Raw genomic sequence first — 12,500 nt, 5'->3', positions numbered from 1 at the left:
AGATTTGCATTATTTATAGAATTTCGAGGAGTGATCCAATTAGTCTCGGTGCTCTGTTCCCCCAGAGGATAAACAACAGACGGCAGGTAACGGAGCGGCCATGTCAATGGTAACTTTCCTCGGTAGGGATCAAATCGGTTGTATGGGAGCGAAAAGCAAAGAGGGAACGACCAGACAGAATGCACGAAGCGCTTAGAGGATATTTAATATTTGTATGAATGGAAATGAAGTAAACGGAAAAAATTTATTTGCGCTCGCGCGCCTACACACACACAACACACACACACACACACACACACACACACACACATATATATGCATACATATATATATATATATATATATATATATATATATATATATATATATATATATATATATTTGTGTGTGTGAGCATAGAGGATATTTAATATTTGTATGAACGAAAATAAAATTAACTGAAAAATACATTTACACGCGTGCGCACACACAAACACATATATGTACTATGTGTTTATGTGTGCGGTGTAAAACAGTAGTAACACAATAACTGTACGGCTGGTAGTTTGATTAGCAAAGTTCAGCAATTGTGTTCATTCGGTAGTTCATGGAGGAGTTAACACCAACGAAAACCAGGGCCGTTGTCTCTTTAAGCCCTTTGAACATCCGTTGGACAGGAAAGTTACCAACAACCTCACCTCAAAAAACTATCGAAAACGGTTGCTATATTCAAAGGCAAAATTATAGCATCTACGAACAATGACCGATTGGTGTTTTTGGGTAATTGACCTTTGTTACTGTCACGTCACCGACACAGTATACCTTTGCAATTAAGAATATTGTCTTAATCTTACACAATGCTTCACTTCATCTCTATTTACTTTCTAACTATTTTCTCGTCTGGAATTCGTAAAACTGATCTGAAAAGGCAGTAGATTAAGATTTATTTTTGTTTGGCCCCAAATGAACGTTTGTTTGTTTGAATGGTGTTTTTACGTTGCATGGAACCAGTTGTTATTCAGCACCGGACAAACGGCTTTACGTGACTTCCGAACCACGTCGAGAGTGAACTTCTATCACCAGAAATACAGAAATACACATCTCTAACACCTCAATGGAATGCCCGAGAATCGAACTCGCGGTCATCGAGGTGGCAGGTCAAGACCATACCGATCACGCCACTGAGGCGCTTCCGAAATGAACGTGGCCGCCAAAATACGAACTCCCGAACAAACGGGCTGTGTTCTATTCAGATGGATGTCCATTGATATCTATTTGAACTGCATAATATACAGCTGCCAGCTGCTGTGATATGCGACACTGTAGAGATCGTATTGAATCGAGTCTCTCTGTCAATATGGGTTCATATCATGATTTGCCCTCAGCAGCTCTCTCTCTCTCTCTCTCTCTCTCTCTCTCTCTCTCATACTGGTTTTGCTATTTTTTCATTCATTTGTTTATTTCATGTTCTTTTATTTGGTCCTTTTCCTTCCGCCTACATATTTTTACTTAACACTTTATGAGATAAAAGTGTGACTGTACATTACCCTACAAGTTTTCATATTATATACTTCTGACTATGTGTGATACACTAACTCTAGTAACACTCCTCTCTCTCTCTCTTTCTATTTTGATATTCCTCGACTTTTATTTCAAAATTAAACACTGTAATTAGAGAGATGAGGTCACAAGGTTCATTATCTTCAAAGATGTCTCCCTCCTTTCCATCCATGGAGCTGGAGCTCACGACTAGGCCTAAGTAGACTTGAAAGTAAACGAGGTTTTCGTAGAGACGCCGCCGACTGCCAACTTTGGTTATGTTGAGCGCTCTTATGTAACTGAAATTATACATGTTTGGTTGTTAGTACATATTACAGTTATTCGCTTATGACTTTCCGTTGTATTTTTTACCAGTATTGAAGATAAGAAGAGGAAGAAGAAGAAGAAACACTGTGATACACGGAATTTCCTGGTTTATTTTATCCTTTCGCGAACTCTGTAGGCAGGGTTAACTATACAGAATTTTTTACATTTACATGAACTTCGTCGTTCACATAAATACACATGAGTTTGCGCATGCATAAGCGTAAATAATCAACTACAGTAAATGTAAGACAATTCAGGTTTAAGACATGCATACATATATACTTAGTGGTACATACATATTAAATAATATATACTATATATTATTCAATATGTATGCATTAATAACACAAATACGTACTACAAAAAAAAAAAAGTTAACTCCTGTTCTAGTTTGTTATCCTATGCATATTAATTGTCAGAAGGGAAGACGATGTTTGGCTACGAGTTATTTTCATATTGGTTATAAAATCAGCTTTTAAACAACCTTCGAGAGTTCTGAAAAGAAACAGTTTGATCTATAATTTTATTACATAAACCTTATGCTGGTCTTTGGAGAAGATATAGCATTAAATAATTTTCCCTTCGGCTAAAGATAAAAAAGTCGTAATAAAAGGGAATGAAATATAACAATTTTGGTAGAAAGTAGAATATCCTTAATGGCCTTCTGATCACCAACTATTCATTCTCTCCAGGATCTTTTTGGTGTTGAACTAAAATTCCCTTTGACGAGAAATGCCTTTGGATAAGAAACTTTAAACTCCTCATCACTTGCTGATAAATAGGGATTATTACTGTTTATAAATTGGTTTTAAAAAAGATGCTCTGTATTTTCTAATTTGGTTTTCAAGGTTATTGTTTAATCTTGCACTTGCTTCATTCATACCCAGTAAGATTTTCTCAAAGGTAATGTGTTGAATTAAAAGATATTGAATTTATTCTATGAACCACAAACGAAGATGCTCAGGCTTCAATTGGATTTTGGTTCTTGGTAAACCCTAAAGTAGGGATCTTCAACCTGGGGATGGCGACCCCCAGAGGGGTCTCCAGCCATTGAAAAAATCTTAAAAACATACCTTCTGAGCGAGGGTATGTTTTTTAGATTCTTTCAAGCGTCGTTACCCGAAGCTTATTTAACAGAAATAGTTATAATGACATCTTTTTAATGGAAGTAGCAAATTTATCACATTGCAGTGCTGTTTTTGTACTACTAAAACATTACATATGAGTGTTATTAAATAGAATATCTGAAAGGGTGTCTTCGGTCATATTTGCCCTGACAGTTGCTCATAAGGGGTCGGGTATGAAAAAGGTTGAAAACCGCTGCCCTAAAGCAATTATTTCTCACACAACTATATTAGCAAAGTTTTAAAGTTCATATGAAATTGATTAAATCTTTATATATTTGTAGAACTTGGTTTATAAGAACCCACACATTCTTCTTAAGCTCATTCGGTCTATAAGGATTTCCAACAACTACCCAGCCACTGGTGAGGTTTTAGGTCATCCGTCATGAGAACGGGTTTCTGACTCGTGTTTGGTCTAGTTCAAGGCTCTTGCGCCGGTTGCATCTCCATATATTAATGCTACATTCTCTATACCGCTGCCAATCCTAATCTCGGTTTCTAGAGACTATGGTTTCGAGTGCGGTCTTTCCAGTAATTTGCCTTCTTGGTCTAGCGGTTTTATAAAGCCTCTTTCTCCTTGGACTGCCGAGATGAAGAAGGAAAGTAAGTACCTCTCTGTATAGTTCTCGGAGAAGATGGATCCCGAAGGGGGTTAGTACCGTCAGTGCACCTCACGTGATCCACTGTAGGTATTACTAAGGGGTCTTTGCAGCGTCCCTTCGGCTCCAGCTTCAACCACTTTCATTCCTTTTACTGTACCTCCGTTCAATTTTTCTTTCTTCTATCTTGCTGTCCATCCTCCTCTAATAATTGTTGTTGCATAGTGCAACTGCGAGGTTTTTCACTTGTTGCAACTTTCAAACCTTTTCACTGTGAATTTCGTTGTAGCGTTGAATGATCTCATTGGTCCCAGCGCTTGACCTTTGGCCTAAATTCTATATACTGTTAAGAGATGTCGGAGGATTTCTGTAGAATTCAAATTTGGACAGTAATTACTTTTTTATTATTATTATTTTCAGCACCCACCACCAAAAATAAAGTTCCCAGAGTCAATGACACTAAAAGTAACTAATCCGAATGATAAAAATATCAATCAATTAGTCCTAATTCATATTCCCATTGTAATACAGGATGCAATGAAAGATAATGAGAATTTATGAGAAGCTCTTGATAAAATACATTATTTTTTCAAGCAATAAATGTCTGAATGTGTTTTTTGTGTCACTGACAGTGATGTTGTTGCATACAACTATACAATACATATCAATACCGAAAATATCTATCTAATAAAAATGATTTTTTTTAAACTTTACTTGTCATTTCTCGCATTGATGTGTTCCACGGCACACCAGTAAAATTAGAAAGAGTAAGTGCGTGCGCATGCCAGAGAGAGAGAGAGAGAGAGAGAGAGAGAGAGAGAGAGAGAGAGAGAGAGAGAGAGAGAGATGGTTTTATTATGGTATTGGCAGCCAATACCGGGGAGTTCATCTCGAAACCTGATTTATGATGGTTGGAGGCGCATTCGAAAATAAATTTACTTTTGCATTCATGCCGGACCTTGAAGTGACAAACAATTTTTATATTTGTGCAGGTATTTTTTGATGCACCGAATTGTTTTATTGTACGCTGAAATATATATACTTGTGTCCAGTAATTTTGCCTTACATTCAAGGTAATGATTTCTTATAAAAACCGTTTTCTTTAAAGAAATGGATTTACAACTTATTGACGCAAGCCGAACTTGTCTCGTAAGACAAGAGATATATAACCTTCAGAAGGAAATCTGGTTTTGTTTACGTTTGTCAGGGAAAATCAAGACGCGAAAACAAAAACATCTAAGCCGCTATACTTTTACCTCTTTCGGTACGGCGTCCGGGAATAAAGTCACAGAAAAAAAGGCACAATTTTGGCTAGGGAAAAAATCACACACAAAAAGTCATATTAATTTCTGGTGGTCCGTAATAAAGTCATTGGGAAAAATTCAAAATATTTCTTGAGGGTCATAATCATTATGATATTTGCAGTCTTATGATTTTACGGTGTTCCCTAACGGGCTTGTGCTAAACACGCTGCAAAAGTGGATACATACAGAGTTAAAAAGTGGATACATGCAGAGTTAAAAAGTGGATACATGCAGAGTTAAAGAGTGGATACATAAAGAGTTAAAAAGTGGATACATACAGAGTTAAAAAAAACCCCTTAGGGGATCACTACCTAGGAAAGATTAATGAGACTTTTCCGGTGACTTTTTTTCTGTAGCTTTTTTTTTTTTCTTTCTTTTTTTTTACCTGGATTTTTTTAGTTACATTTGCTGCTTGAAGTCAAACATGTTTAGAATAGAAATTTACTAGTGGAACAGAGGCTCCTGTAATTCCATGCTATTTTCAGCCTGTGTGTCATTTTGCAATTATTCATGATACACAGTCTGAATCTGAGTTCAGGCAACGTGAATCTAGTGTCCATGTTGCTTTTGCAAGATATAGTAGCTTTTACGGTTATTTATGGAACCTCGTCTGACTTTGAATACAATCAAATAAAAACAATTTCCAATTCATTTTACATATTACTATTGATAGCTAGTTTTACCTTAGGCTTAGGCAAGATAGACAGCAGACAAAGAATACGTTTTATGAGACTTGGCAAATGAATGAGTGAATAAATTGCTCCATCGAACACTTGAGTATATCTGGATTTAACCAGACCACTGAGCTGGTTAACACCTCTCCTAGGTCTGGCCCGGAGGATTAGATATTTTCGTGGGTAGCAACCAATCGGTTACCTAACAACAGGACCTACAGCTTATACTAGGATCCGAACCACATCATATCGCGAAATAAATTTTTAATAACCAAAAATAAATTCTTCTGATTCTACATTGGCAGAGAGGAGAATCGAACTCGCGCCTAGCGAACTGGCATCCATCGAACACTTTAGCTTGCGGTGCCCACCTGACTTATCCCCACATCAGGATCGGATTGTTGTAATTGATATTTTAGAAACAAAATACAGAAAGTGAAAAATTTGTTCCCGGGAGCTCTGATGTGTTAGGGGTATATCCTTCATGACAGACGTCGATGAACTCCAGTCTTCTTGATGAGAGAGAGAGAGAGAGAGAGAGAGAGAGAGAGAGAGAGAGAGAGAGAGAGAGAGAATCGGTTCTGGAACTACCAGACGACAGCAACATCGCTACTTGGTCACCGGCCTCCAAACTACCGTGATTTGGGAAACTGGCAATTCCCTTATTTTATTCTGACAATCTTCCCAAGTAATGTCCATTCCGTTAAGGCCCAAGTGACATCTATCGGAACCGAAAGGTGCCATGGGTATTCCAATAATGTAGCAATGTTTTGTACTACAGTTAGTGAAGGATGATGCAGAAATATAGAGAAGATTCTTTTGCATTACGTTTTGATTACTTATGAAATTATTGGTGTTTGTAAAATAGTTTTAAAAGTATTTAATCATATAATGAACTGTCGTGTAAAATCTTCACTGGCTTGAAAAAGTGTCACTCAGTAATAGGTGTAAAATCGTTATGGCCGCGTTCAAAGATAGATATATTAACCTGAAACATCCTCTATATCCTAGATTTATCTCCTGCTCTCCGAATGGATGAAATTGTGGACCTATTGATGTGAATGAAGGGTTTACAATTCTCGTTGACATCTGTAAATAACTATATTAAAGTTATTATCATAGGTCGAAGTTTTATGCTATTCCGTTTTATGCAATGGCTTCTCGTAGCTTCTGCTCTTATTGCTACAGATGGCTGTTTGTGTCAAAAGCTCTCGTTATGAAAGTACTGGCTCTGATCTTACCTGCCGTTTTGCCTGGATTGCTTTTGAAGCATGGACGCATTTTTTTCGGTTACGAAATGGTCGTTGGGATTATTGTAGGTTTTACTGGATAAAGTATTTTATGACTTCAGCTGGATTAGCGACCTTTGTTCCTCAGGCAATTAGAGTGATTTTATTGCAACAGTGCCTGCTCGTTCATTTTAATTGTTGTTGTAAAGAGGGTTTTATATGTCCGTTTGTGAAACTATGAGGGATGATGGCAGTGAGGGTATAAGAGGGACTGTCTTATGGATTGGAGTATCCGTCTATTGGAGGAGAAAAGGCGATTATATACTGTATAATGTGAGGACATGGAAGTACCCATGCAGAGAAGATTTAAAGACGTAGGAGTGCCCATTGAGATATATTAAAGGACGTTGTCAGTACCCATTGATGTAGATGTAAAGATATTAAAATACTCCTTACAGAAAAAATAAGGACGTAGAAATGCCCATTGGGGAAGATGTAGGAAAGCGGGAGAACCCATTAGAGACTACAGTGACGCAGTTGTGATCATTAGGGACGATTTAAGAAAGGGATAGTACCCAATAGTCTTCGATAAAATAAAGATGTAGTAATATCGATCAGAGCAGATATCAAAGCGTGTCAGTGTCCATCAGGGAAGGCAGGAAATGCCCGTTAGAGATTCAAGGACGTAGAAGTCCCTACTGGAGAAGATGTAAGGAAGCAGGAATGCCCCTTAGAAACAGCACAATGCCATGGTTATACCCATTAGAGATCAATTAGGGACGTGATAATACTCATTAGTGTTCGAGAAAAGGTAAGGGCATGATAGTACCCACCAGGGATGTAAGGATGCAGTATTACTAACGGAAAGTGTAAAGACGTAGCAGTACTTAATACGAATCCAGGTTTAAAAAAAAAAATAGAAAAGTCACACAAAAAAGTCACAGAAAAAAAAGTCATATTAATTTTTCTTATATAGTGACTCACAAGGGTTTTAACTCGGTATGTATCCACCTTTGCGGCGTGTTTAGTAATAGCCCGTTGGGGATTGCCGTAAAAACATTAACAAAAGACTGCAAATTAATTTGACTTTTTTCCTGTGACTTTTCACTGCCAAAATTGTGACTTTTTCCTGTGACTTTTTCACAGCCAAAATTGTGACTTTTTTTTCCTGTGACTTTTCCACTGCCAAAATTGTGACTTTTCCTGTGACTTTTCCACTGCCAAAATTGTGACTTTTTTTTCCTGTGACTTTTCCACTGCCAAAATTGTGACTTTTCCTGTGACTTTTCCACTGCCAAAATTGTGACTTTTTTTTCCTGTGACTTTTCCACTGCCAAAATTGTGACTTTTTTTCCTGTGACTTTTCCACTGCCAAAATTGTGACTTTTTTTTCTTGTGACTTTTCCACTGCCAAAGTTGTGACTTTTTTCCTGTAACTTTTTCACTGCTAAAATTGTGACTTCTTTTCTGTAACTTCTTCCTGTGACTTTATTACCGGGCACCCGCAATACGGAGGATGTAGTGAGGGTTCGGATACTCGGTAACGAACCTGTGATGGCTGCATTGGATTTTTCAGGTGAGCATTTGGTCACGTGGTCATGTGGTGACGGTTTTCCTAAGATCACCTTTCAAAATGTCAGACAGGCTTAAGATCTACTCACCTCACTAAATGACAAGCCAGTGTCTTCAGTTGAAATGCTCGACTTATGTTTGAAAAAGTCGAGATTTCGTTGTTAAATCTAGATTTTTAACTTCTTCCTTCCGAGTCAAAGTCTATAAGAGTCTAGAAAGTCAATGTGGCCAACGCGAAATCAGAGGAATTTTTTTCTGGTGATAGAAATTCATTTCTCGATATATTGTGGTTCGGATAACACAATAAGCTGTAGGTCCCGTTGCTAGGTGATCAATTGGTTCCTAGCCACGTGAAAATATCTAATCCTTCGGGCCAATCCTAGGAGAGCTGTTAATCAGCTCAGTGGTCCTGGTAAAACTAAGATATACTTAATTTTTTTTGGAAAGACAATGTAAGCAATTCGGTAGGAACCATCAAGACAGCCGTTTAAAATTAATTCCTGGTTGTGATAACTCTCATTTTTTTCTCATTTAATGACCTTAGTTGCCCAGAATCCACTTCTGAATATAAAATCAAACGGAAGATATTTTCTTGGCATCCACAAACACGCAAGCGCCTGATTCATAGGTGTGAAAGCTTTATAAACTTATATAAAAAGAAACAAGTCTACACTCTTCTGTTTGTTTGTTTGTATGGTGTTTTTACGTTGCATGGAACCAAGGTTATTCAGCAACGGGACCAACGGCTTTACGTGACTTCTGAACCACGCCGAGAGTGAACTTCTATCATCAGAAACACACATCTCTAACTCCTCAATGGAATTACACTCCTCTGACGATACTATTGAAAAGCCAATAATCCTGATCCCAGTTACCTTGGGGAGAGCAATCCTGTCACTGTGGAGTTGACTGGAGTCAAGTTGAACCAAGGCTAAATTCGGTCTCTTAAGACTAGTTTTGCTGCTCTGAGTGATTTAAGGTGAGATAAACCATGGATGAGAATTAATTGAGGCGGCAAGTCTATCAACTAGGAGACGTAAATTTACAGAACATAAAGCTAAAGATCTAAAGTCCGAAAAACGAGAACAAAATATTGAAGATTCTTAAATATCCTATTATCAGAAAGTTAGTGTAGGTTTTATTGTATGATAATTCATTTTTGGTGTTACTTTAATTAATAGGCGGTCTACCTGCGTATTTCTACACTGTTTCGCCGTGTTTAGTACTAGCCCGTCGGGGGTCAAATGCCCCTAAGTGCATTTCACCACATTTGATCCTCGAGTCTGGCATAAGGGCCACCTTAATCTCAAACAACAACAACCCTTGGTGGTACTTTAGGGACATTTGACCATGACGGGCTAGTACTAAACACGGCGAAACAGTGTAGAAATGTTCATATTTAGAAAAAATAAAGTATTAGCCTAGATGAAGTACCAGATTTATAAAGATGAATGAATTTTTTTCGAGATGCAAAGGGAGCTAGTACATGAGTAGGGGCTTTGGGAGAGAAATTATAGTCGTGAAGAAAAACCTGTATTCGGGGAGCTAATGAGTCGCCGTGGCAAGTGTTTACTCTTCTCTAAAGTGTCACTTGACGGAAATTGGAGAATCACGGAAGTACAAACAAGAATGCCGAACAAGTGTCACTTCGATCATTAGGTAAAAAAAAAAAATCACCATTGGTGGGGTCCATCACAAGGCACAAAAGGAAACGTTTTGCTTGTTCTGGGATTTTTGAAGGTCGTTAGGACAGTTTTCTAAAACTATACACCGTCACTTAAGCTTACGCAAGTGTATACGTATGTTATTTCAAATGTTCTTATGAACATAAGCATAGAGAGAGAGAGAGAGAGAGAGAGAGAGAGAGAGAGAGAGAGAGAGAGAGAAGTTGATTTATCGATTTCTGTAACCTTGTGTGACAATAAATATGAATATCGGATCATTATCCTGTTTATTACCGGAACTGTGGAAATGGTTTACCCGTCGCCTATGTAATATTAGATGTAAGTAGAAATGCTTCTTCTCAACGTATTTTGCATCCAGAGTTTTATGAATTGTTTAAGGCAAAAGTTATGCAATACTAACGACTATTATTCCGTAGGCCAGGGGGTGGGCAAACTTTTCAGTGCAAGGATCACATTAAAAAATTTACAATTTTATAAGGCCGCGTAGTATATTAAGCAAAATAATTAGTATTTAAAATGGACAATATGAAAGGCTTTTAAAGAAAGAAATGCAGTTGATTTTTATTAATTGGTATACAAAGTAACTTAGTAGGAAAACAATTTTAATAATTAGTACTTTAAAGTAGGAACTTCACATGAAACATATTTGAAAGATAAAATTACCTTTCTCTTTCATTTTGAATAACATTTGGCTGGCCGGCTCGTACTTTGCCCAAATCTGTCGTGTCTGGACATTTTTAAGATTGTTCGAGTGAAATATTTACTTTTCAAGTGGGTCTAAAATTTCCGATGTTTTCAGCTCACTTATTTTCCTTCCTTTTTTATTATCCAGAAAATAGCTCTAGGAGATTTCCATAATCATTGTCTTTTAGCTTTTTTAGAGGGGGAGCAGGGAATCTTTAATTTTCGTATACAACCTAGAACTGGGAATGGTAATCATAGAGAAATGTTACATAGCATTGCTCTTGCTCTACACACAGTCCCACAGGTTTTTCGAATTCAAAGTGCTTATCGTATTTTAGTTTTCTGTAAAAGAAAACTATTTTGCCGGCTTTGTCTGTCTGTCCACACTTTTCCTGTTCGCCCTCAGATCTTAAAAACTACTAAAGCTAGAGGGCTGTAAATTGTTATGATCCTGCCATCCACCATCCGTTCATCAAACATACCAAATTGCATCACTCTTTCCTCAGTAGTTTTTATTTTACTTAAAGTTGAAGTTAGGTATAATCATGCGTCCGATAACTCAACAAAAAAAGGCCACCACGTCTGGCTGAGAGTTTCATGGACCGTGTCTGAGAGTTTCGTACAGCATTATAAGCTGTACTAGACTCGATTGCGCATTTCACTTGTTTCTTATGGACACTGGAATGTCCATTCGCATCTCAGTAAAGCCTGGTTGGTATGGATCTTGGAAGAGAGAAGCAACGCTATGTTGCTTCTTCGCAGGAATTCGATGCAGATCCACAGTATAATACATGAATTATATAAACGTTACCATCGAAACTTCCCTTATTAGTATAGCTGATACGTTCTGATGTATTAAGATATCCCACTGTTAATAACAGCACCGAGAGAAGTATGATGTATATGATAAACCACTTGTAAATCTATAGGCAAAGCGCACTCTAGCTGGGAGATTCTTAAAAAAAAAAAAAAAAAACAAAAAAAAAAAAAAAAAAAAAAAAAAAAAAAAAAAAAAACTTCACAAGGAAAGTTAAGGTAGTTACCATTATTTTTTTTATTTTTATTTTTTTACCAATGGGATTGAAAGGCCAAAGTTCCTATCAATGACAGACATGAACAAGAAAAAGAGGGGGAAAGATGAAGACGTAAATTTTAATCTCGAAAGAGTTGGCAACCTTCCCTGTGGATTCCCGTAAGGGGATAGTAATAATGCCTACAGTGTGGTACACTGTAGGCATTATTACTTAAGGTTACTTACAGTGTCCCCTTCGATCCCTAGCTTCAACTCCTTTTCGTTCCTTTTACTGTGCCTTCCGCCATATTCTTTTTCTTGCACCGTATTTTCCATCCTCTCCTAACACTTGATTCATAGTGCAACTGCGAGGTTTCCCTCGTGCTGCACCTTGCAAACCTTTTACTGTCAGTTTCCGTTTCAGAGCTGAAGAACCTAATAGGCCCCAGTAATTGGCCTTTGGTCTATATTCTATATTCAGTTCAATTCCCTTCAGAAGGTTGGGAGTTTATAAAAATTGAAGACAACATTGGAGAATGAAATTCCAATTTTGCAAGTAGATAAATATGAAGTCATCCAACCAGTCAGTCCTAGGAGAGCAAGACGAGAAGATGAGATGAGATCGGTGGAGAACTGGGCTGGATTTGGATTCAGTCCTGCTAAAGGAAACAAAATCAAGACAGAAATATTCCAAACAGTGATGGAAGGTCGGGTGCAGTTTTCAAAATCTGAATAATGAAAATTTACAGTATTCAACATTGGCTTTTTCGGA

The sequence above is a fragment of the Macrobrachium nipponense genome, chromosome 13, assembly GCF_015104395.2.
Source record: "Macrobrachium nipponense isolate FS-2020 chromosome 13, ASM1510439v2, whole genome shotgun sequence".
Taxonomy (NCBI): Eukaryota; Metazoa; Arthropoda; class Malacostraca; order Decapoda; family Palaemonidae; genus Macrobrachium; species Macrobrachium nipponense.
The sequence above is the reverse complement of the archived record's forward strand: the minus strand, read 5'-3'. Positions refer to the sequence as shown.